This window comes from Lotus japonicus, chromosome 1, assembly GCF_012489685.1.
Source record: "Lotus japonicus ecotype B-129 chromosome 1, LjGifu_v1.2".
Lineage (NCBI taxonomy): Eukaryota > Viridiplantae > Streptophyta > Magnoliopsida > Fabales > Fabaceae > Lotus > Lotus japonicus.
The window spans coordinates 58,567,239-58,576,493 of NC_080041.1; the positions used below are offsets into that span (position 1 = coordinate 58,567,239).

A 9,255-nucleotide genomic window follows, 5' to 3' on the forward strand; every position below is an offset into this window, starting at 1 on the left:
GAGCCGGAGATGTGCAGAGTTGCAGAAAATGTTTCAGTTTTACTTTGCATAATGATGATGGTGAATAGTAATTTTACTATTCATTCATATTTGTTATGATGAATATTTTGTTATTTTGTGGAAGGAATAATGTGGGGATTTAAATGCTATGGAACGATGAATCCAGATGGTGAAGAGGTGGTATGCGTGGCATCAAGTTTCAGAAGAGAATTTCAATGATGTTCATGGCATAATGATGCATACATGTGATGTTATGTGAATGACACTTTTGTTGGTTTATGAAAGTAATGATGTGAAGAATTAAATATTTGTTCAGATGTTTTGTGGTGAGGAAAGGGGTTATACATGATATAAGGGCTGAAAGAAAGCTTGAATGAGTATTTTGGGGTATTAAAGTATACATATGTAATACCAATATGTATTTCAAATTGATAAATAAATTGATGAAAATAATTGGATAAATATACCTTAAAAGAAGTGGTGAAAGTGATAGATTATCACCTGGAACGGATCTACTTTGGGTGTGGAAGGGTCACTTGCCCCCACGTCATTCTCATGAAAGTTATTAGTAATACACTTCTCCAGGGGCGGACCCACAGCCAAGTCAGGGGGTTCAGATGAACCCCCTGAAAAAAAGAAAAATTCTACTTACCCCCTGTTATGTTTTTTTTTTGAACCCCCTGAGAAATTTAATTTGCACCCAGACCCCAACTTACTCCTCTCTCTCACACACACTCACAGACTCACGCTCTCACCCTCTCACGATTCACGCTCACCACGCCCTCACTCTCTCGCATTCTCACTAGGTCATCAAGATTCAAACACGCACGACACGACGCATCACCACCGGCCACCACCACGCCACGCCACCATCGTCCACCAGTCCAGCCGCCCCTCTGCGGCTCTACCCTAGGTATGACCCCTCATGGAACCAGATGCACTCCGTGGATGTGTTCTGTTGTTGATTTTTCTGGGTTTCTTCTGGTTATTTTCTGGGTTTGCAGGTGCTGGAGTTGTTGGGTTTCAATCTAGGATGGTGGATATGGGATTTGGAGATCTGGATGGTTACTGTTATGGGTGTATTTGGGAGGTTTGGGTTTGAAGTAGAAGGTTAATTCATGGGGCTACTTGTGGCTCATTGGGGTAGCTATGGGGGTTGTGGTTTTTTTTTTTGCTGCAGTTGCAAAACCACAGCGAAGCACCTGTAATTGATGAATTACTTTGTCAAATGCATCCCTTTCATTTTTTCAATGCAGGACCTAGAACCAAATAAGCATGTGTTAAATGAATTTTTAGATTTGATTTGAATTGTTCAAGAACAATTTCAAGTTTCAACGATGGGTGATGAAAAATTGTGGACAGTGGGTGGTTGAATTTGGTTTTTAATTCAGCAGGTGAAACTGTGAGTTGTGTTCTTCCATAATTAATTAGATAATTTCAAGGGTGATGGTATTTTCAAGGGTGGTAATTGTAATCCAGCGAAAGTATTTGAGAAGAGTAAATAGAGGGCATGGGAGTGACCTATTTGGAGTGCTGCCTGGATCTGCTCGAACCCTCCTTCAAAATGTACATTTTTTTAACACAACAGGAAATGAGTGCAGGAAATGAATCAGAATGATTGTGCTCACCAATAAATGACCCAAAAAATATCTTTTAATATAGCTGATGATCCAGATAGACCTTAGACATCACCCTTACTCAAAATCCTTCACAACACCTTGACAATCAATATCATCAAACAATTGTTCTTCTACAACATCTAGACCAGCATGTCACCCGTACAGAATAGGAAAAAAAAAGGTAAAACTGCACGGGATTTTCATGGAGATGATCCAGTTTACTTAAGACATGCTAATTTTCTCTTTTCTAGAATTTAAAGGATAAATTTATAGAAACTATAAAGTGCAAATGTAAAAAAAAAATTTAAAAGAAAAGTTCTTTAAAAGTAAGTGTTGTTTTCTCCATCCTTCATAGTGTTGTTCCTTTACTTGTCGGCTTGTCCATTCTTGTTTTCAGGCTTTGTATCAACATATCTACTCATTTGTCCTAAATAAACTCCTAGCACATCCTTTCTATCCTCTGAATTTACACAATTCGAAAGTTACTAAATACAGTTCACAAACTTGCTTTTTCTTCATTTTCTCCTTATTCTCTCCACAGATGGTAAGTGGTTGGTTTCCAAGTTCCAACAACAATGCGCCTACAGTTACCAACAGCTGGAATTACTTTTATTACCATAGATGAAATTGAAATAATCCTGTTAGATTTTGAGAAAATTGGGTTGGAAGAGAAAGTTTGATCCCATACCATTTACTACTGTTTTCTTCTAATGTTCTAATCAGCAAATGCAATTGATTGTTTCTGTTTCCACTTAATGAGGCCCTTAAGACAGAGTCCTTCAGCATCAGAAAAGAAACAAATAAGTGAAAGATACTAAAGTCTATACTCTATAGTCTATAGCACTGCTAGGACAAAGTAAAAGTGGCTATGAACAAATGCCTTAATGATATCTGATGATAAGTTCAAAAAACATAGCAAAATTTTTATGAATAAATAAATATTTACATACTTGCAGTAATTGAGTATCCACACCAATAGTGTCTAAGGTTTTCCCATTAGATATCTTGATCTTCTCTTCAAGTAAGAAGATCAAGATCTGAAAATGTAAATCTATAAGAATGATAATGAAAAGCTTTTACTTCAGATAATTCATATATTTCTATTTCTACACAAGATCTACATGTTATCTCTATTTCTGCACAACAATGAAAAGATAGAATCCCACACATTTTCTTCATGTCCAAAGCATCCGTAAAAGAAACATTCATTGGTTACCTTGATATGTGTCTCATCTATCCAAAAGCTCTACTCAACATATGATAATGCCCCTTTCTCATCTTTCATTTCCCATTAAGTAGATAAGCTACAAAAACCTCTCGTCTGTTCCCAGGAACCATCATTAGGTAAATCTGGTAGAAGAAGTGGAGAATGATTATTTAGTGGACACACCTTTTCATCCATACACATTCGAACTTAGAAATTAGCACAGGTCTTCTGCATCTGCAGAAAGCTCAAGTTCAGGCAGCTTATCAAAACCATGAAATAATGGAACAACATGCTTTAGTTTTTCACCTACAGGCTGCTAATCCATCAGTTTTATCTTGTTTTGTTGATACCTCCTCACTTGATTTTCTTAGGATTTTAGAAGAATGTTTTAAATGTAATTTGATATGCATATATAGAAAATGAACATCACGAAATCATGAATGTTAACTAATGAAGGTTCAACCCCAAAATATTCTCATTTTTCAGAAAACTTGACATGTTAGAAGCAACCATATTAGTTATCAAAATCACAGCTAGTGATTCAATTTTGCAAATTAAAGGTATTTAGTGTAATTTGGATGTGGTTGAACTTAAATAAGCTTATCCATGATTATTTCAAAGATGGAGTTCTAGAAGAAACACTAAGTAAATAACATACTTATAAAATCTAGCAAATAACTACCATTTGAATTTGTAAATAAAACCAAACAGCTCAATGATTCAAGGAAAATCCAGTGGTAGGGATTTACCTTTTACAACATCACCCATTGGACAGAAAAATAGAAAAACTGACTTCACGATTGCCATTCGTGCTCGGATCCAGTCGCGTTAAGCTCTATGAGATCATGTCAATAGGGTGGGTTTAAACTAAAGTATATAATAGAAGATGTTCTCATGAAAAATGTATTGAATTCTTTACTGAACCGGTGTTCTTAATTCTGATGAATAATAAGTTGATTCAAAGTCCAAACATGTTATAAGTAGAAAACTGAATAAATGGCTATAATTACATATCATGTATAGATTACAGCACAATACAGTATATGGGGGTGGGGGTTTCTAACTGATCAACCGCCTAATAACATGTTTAGAAATCCTTCTACCATTGAATCTAAATCAGAGTAAATTACGGGGAGAAGCTTCTGCGTGCCATAATTGATTCTGTGAAATAATAAGCTGATCCAAACATGTGAACAGTAGCAAATATTGGCCTAATTGTATTTTGAATAAAACAGCTTCCCACACCCTCATAACATCCAACCATGGTTGGCAAAATGCTTCAAAGAATTTTAACAGTACCTCTACGGAATTTAACATCCCAGTTTCCAACTTTGGCTCCTTCTCGCTTAACTAATAGGCAAACAAAATCATCAAGCCATGACTCAACGGTTGTGAAGAGGGTCTGATGCATCAGGAACTTTCCTCTTCTGTTGTGAGAAGTAAACAACACCAAATTAGTGACTTGGACCCTGGTTTCGATTCAGCTCCTGCCTCTGTTCCTTCTTTGGCACACTTTGTGGCTGGAGGTAGCTGAAGCCAACAGCTGAAGGCTCTTTTAATCACTATTTTACTCAGTCCTAGCTTCTATTTGTTCTTCATCTGGACGAAAACCAAAGCAATTAGGTTATAAACATTGAGCAAGAATATAGAATGGAAATATGGAAGGGGTGAGGATAAAGGAAATGAGCAAGCAATTTGGAACATAACAATTACCTTACTCTGAAGCTTTTTACCCTTTACCATTGAAACAAAATATACCTTCCTCTGGGAGAACAGGAAGGAAGATGACCAATTTATAGAAGTTTGACATCATTAGCTCTCAGCGGATTATGAAGTAGGTGCCAGTCAAGGCTATAAGCTACCCAAGAAATTATGAACCAACCTGTAAAGCAAATTTCCCAGCTGGTTTTTTGAGGACGACGTAGGTTTCCAATCTAGCCGGCAGGGGAGGTTGAAGCTTCCAGAACCTTCAACTGGGAATCGGGCCAGCAATTACAGTTGATGTCTTCACCTGAAACTGAATTAGGCAAAAACATAATAACCTATTCCCTACATCATAGAACACTGATGGGGTAGGGAAGATTGCTACAACAGTAAGTATATGGATTTATTCCCAATTATCCGCAATGCATTGCTTATAAATAGGCTATGCCCATTCTCATTTTCTCATTTAGAATCTAAAAGTCACATATATTTCATCTTATGAAAAAAAAAATCTCAAACACAGTTCATAAATTTATTGCTGGTACTGGTTGTTCCTAATTCCCACATTTCCACCTAGCTAATTTACGATTTCAAGCTGCACACATGCCTAAAGTCAAACACCAATGTAAACTAATGAGGTTCAAATAATTACACTTGATAGTTAATTTAGAAAATTTAACTTAACTATTTCACTCTAGGGGACTATGCTCTGTAAATTCCTCTCCAGTGTTACTGTGAGTCCTCACACTAACATCTAAGAAGAAAATTCTTTTCTAAACCAGCAAATCAAACCCCATTAAATGATATCAGTATTAAAATAACCCATTTTGGGTGATAAATCACAATTACATATTATAACCTTTTCAATAATCAAAACCATATGAACATGCATATCAAATAGTTGAGAAGATTCTACATGATTAAAGATTGTAAAATCCAAAAAAAGAATAAAGAATTGAGGACATGACACAAAGATCTTGCAGAGTTAAATTCGTGAGATGGATATGTTGTTTACTCACTAAGCCAATCATATCTAATATAATCCATGGTACATGAATGTCATTATATGATCAACAAATTATCACCACCACCAGCCAAAGGCAAGAAGCACACACTATAAAGTTTCTCTAAACATGATTTTAAAAAGAAAAAGAATCATTATAATATTTCAATGTTCCTGATTGCAAAATATCCAGGCCAAATGTTTGACATGCTACTGCATGTGCAAGCATTATATTATGTTTGTAGCTTGGAATAAATCATGGCATCTTCAAAATTCAGGATAGTGCACAGCCTTGAGACCACATTTCTCAGACCAATCCATTTCACTTGTGTTCTTTAGAAGTTTTACTTGCTTTAGAGATCATTATTCCTTTCTGCTTTATTTTCTTCTACAATTACTCATTTAGTTGCAGGTGCAATTATTCCATAAGCCATCATGGATTGTACTCCCTATATTCCTTCTACATACTATTATATCAAAGAAACAAAAAAAAGAAAAAATTTGCCTAGAAAAATGAGAAACTTACGTAAGCTAGTCTATTGGATCCAATCTCTGAGAATGATGATTCAACAACTGATTAGAGTGTTCTTTAACGGCTGACACTGTCAAACTTTGGGTTACTGGATAACTCCCCAACTGCATTTGAATCCCCACCAAGGAGAACATCAGATTTTAGTTGCTGTTGGCAACAACTAAGAGGTAAACACAAGTAAATGCAATTAGATACAAATCCACACAAAGCTACACACATCTATCGAAAAGCTATAAGGAATACTGATTAAGGAATGATGTGAGATGGATAAAGATTGATTTTTCATTCAAACCCTCAGCATAAAATAGAACAATGTGCAGGGAATATGGACTCAGTGGTTCACTCACTGGACGAATTTCCCACATCCGAAGAACTCTAAGCCTGGTTCTCAAAGTATTTTTCCCAGACAAAGACTCTTTATAGGATTCGTATGTCCACCTGATTCCGCCATCACAATGATTCACTGAATAGTGGAGAACAAAGATGGATAGTGCAGAAGAAAATGGATAAATCGATTATGAAGGAACATATGAAGATCCTCACACTAAGTTGTTCAATTTATAACCATACATGTCTGATAGGATGAGTTAGGAGGCTGCTATACAATATAGACACAACCTGTAAAGCATAACTAACAGCTGGCTTTGGGAAGTAGAAGGTACCTCTATAGCCTTCAAATCGCAGCTCTATGTAGAAGGTACCATGATGTTTCTAAGTGATAACCTCTTTCATTATATTGATTAAATTGAAATACAAAATCTAGGAACAATCTTGACTGAAATTTAAAGCCCAAAAGATACCAGCTGGTGGCTTATTCTAGCTCCTTCACCAACCCACCTTGTGGTGTTTAGTTACTAAAGAAAAGTGATTGAAGTATTCCAAAACAGGGTTATGTTTCAAAATGTGCTGCATCAAAATTATAAACCATTCTCCTGAGTCCTAATTTATGCAAATGTAGGATGAAAATGTGATCATCTGATTAGTCTTCCCTTTCTTTCTATGTCATTTATACAAAGAAAAAATATATATATACATGTCTTCTGCAAGTTTAAATTCACCATTTGATAGGGTTCTTTGCTTTGCTAGTAGTAATTGTGATGCCCAATTTTGAAGGACACGACACCAGTGGTATTCAATGCCAGTGGTAGGAAGATGACACCATATGGGGTTAAATGTAAATATGTTTTAAAATTCCTCCCCTCCCCTTTGGAACCAAATAAAAAATGGATTAATTCCTCTCCCTTCCCCTTCTCTTAACCAAACATGATAACATATAAAATCCCTCCCCTCCACTAAAATCCCCCCCCCCCCCTTCCTTAGAACCAAACACACCCTTAGTTTTAATGAGTTACCAGCATACTTTCACTATGAAGAAAATGAAAACATGTACATGCTCTTAATAACTAACATGACAAAGTAAAATTTCAGATTTCAAATGAGATATACTATCATACCAAACCAAATTTCAAAATAATGACATTCAGCAAAATAAAATACCAAATAACATGTATATTATCAAACCTATCCAAAATGACATTTAAGCATAATCAAAACAAACCAAAGCAGAGGTCATGAGCACAAACCTGTTCTTGGTGAAGAATTAACATGCAATGACCTCTCTTGCTTTAGACCAGAAAGCAGAAAGCAGAAACAACACTTGCTTTAGACCAGAAAGAGGGAGCCCTTCACGAAGAAGTACCACAAGCAGGTGAGCAGCGTATGAGATCAGAAAGTGATCAATTTATAAGCATAAATTTAGGCATGCATCAAATCACGCCAGTTGGATCCAGTTGGAAATTGAGCATCGATTGCAGAACCCTCACGCTACCCTAGCTACAGAGGTACGGTTAAAGGAACAGAGCATAGGCAGTCAGAGGAAGACAAAGATCTTGTCTCTGCTCTGTGGCATAAGTGCCTACGCTATGGACCCTAGATCTGCCGCGTGAACAGTGCCTACGTGAGGAGGAAGATGACGCGTGAACAGTGCTAGGGGAAGAGGAAGGATAGAGGCAGAAACCTTTGATGCTGTCGTGAACTGGGCTACTAACAGAGGTAGCTACTTCAAGAGGATGATGAAGTAGGTGAAAGGAAAGCAGCAAGCTATCCAAGAAATTAGGCTATGATCTCAGCAACACGTTGAATCAAAGGGACGGCAAGTAAGCAGCTGACGCTTGCCTACGGGAAGAGAAAGAAGAGAAGGTGAAGAATAGCAGTGAAAGGGGCCACCATATAACTCAATAGGCCCAACCCACTCCTCTCCCGTAACAAAAAAAAAGATAGTACATGAACAGTGATCTGAAAACCTTCAATTGTAGGATAGAAGATAATTCATATCATATGAGGAAGGATCATTATCAATATTTGATCCCTTCTCTTCTTGTTGATAGTTGATAAGGCATTTCATTAAAGCACAACTAGCTAGCTAGTATAGTGCTGGACTGTTCAAGTATTGAGTTTAAATAACGACATAAACTTAATCATTTACTCTATCCGTTTCTATTTATAAGACCTAAAATAAAAAAAATTGGTGTTCCTTTATATAAAACCTCTTACAAAGTCTGAGAAACATTTATTATTATTTTCCATTTATTCACCTTGCATTTATTGAGCTTTCATAGTTTCAAGATGCTACCGAATACAAATCAAGGGTAAAAAGGAAAATTATTTAACTTTTAATAAAACCAATAAATACAACAATTAATACATTTACATGTTTTCTTAATAAGCGTCATTTTTTGGAATAGGTCTTATATTTAGGAACGAAGAGAGTATAACATAAATTCTCTCCATCACTTGAATATGTGTTTTTGTATTTCTGTCATCATCAACATTTCAATATAGTTTGAATGTGTTTTTAACTAATTCATATATCTTGCATGTGTTATTGGAACAAATGTGTTTTGATCAACTTGAACATACATAATTACAAACACACACTATCAGGCACTCTTCCTGATTGACTTGTACTAATAGGAGTCATATAAGTTTAGGAGTGATTGCGTGTGATTCGATTTTCAGGTAACATCTCACATGATCGATCCAATCCCTTCGGTTTTATCTTGTAATCATGTATTGATCCTTTATCTTCGTATTGATATAGTTGATAACGCAAGCCATTGATGAACACAACTAGCTATTATAGTGCTCGACTGCTCATATATTAAGATTAAATAACGACATAAACCTAATC

General features: G+C 36.0%; 1 long non-coding RNA gene across 7 annotated transcripts; it reads right to left on the reverse strand.

Annotated features, from left to right (window-relative positions):
* Positions 1–1,707: 1,707 nt before the first annotated feature.
* Positions 1,708–8,383, reverse strand: LOC130733022 (uncharacterized). 7 transcript variants are annotated; one of them, XR_009017283.1, is made up of 8 exons: positions 7,649–8,383; positions 6,060–6,225; positions 4,709–4,843; positions 4,540–4,590; positions 3,576–4,425; positions 2,836–3,060; positions 2,308–2,396; positions 1,708–2,200 (listed from the first exon to the last, which is right to left on the reverse strand). It is a non-coding gene; the product is annotated as an uncharacterized LOC130733022 (long non-coding RNA). The 7 variants fall into 7 exon arrangements; XR_009017285.1 differs by having other exon boundaries at positions 2,836–2,969; positions 3,576–3,661; positions 4,126–4,425; positions 4,540–4,843; positions 7,649–8,378; XR_009017279.1 differs by having other exon boundaries at positions 3,576–3,661; positions 4,126–4,425; positions 4,540–4,843; positions 7,649–8,376.
* Between the last annotated feature and the right edge of the window lie 872 nt (positions 8,384–9,255).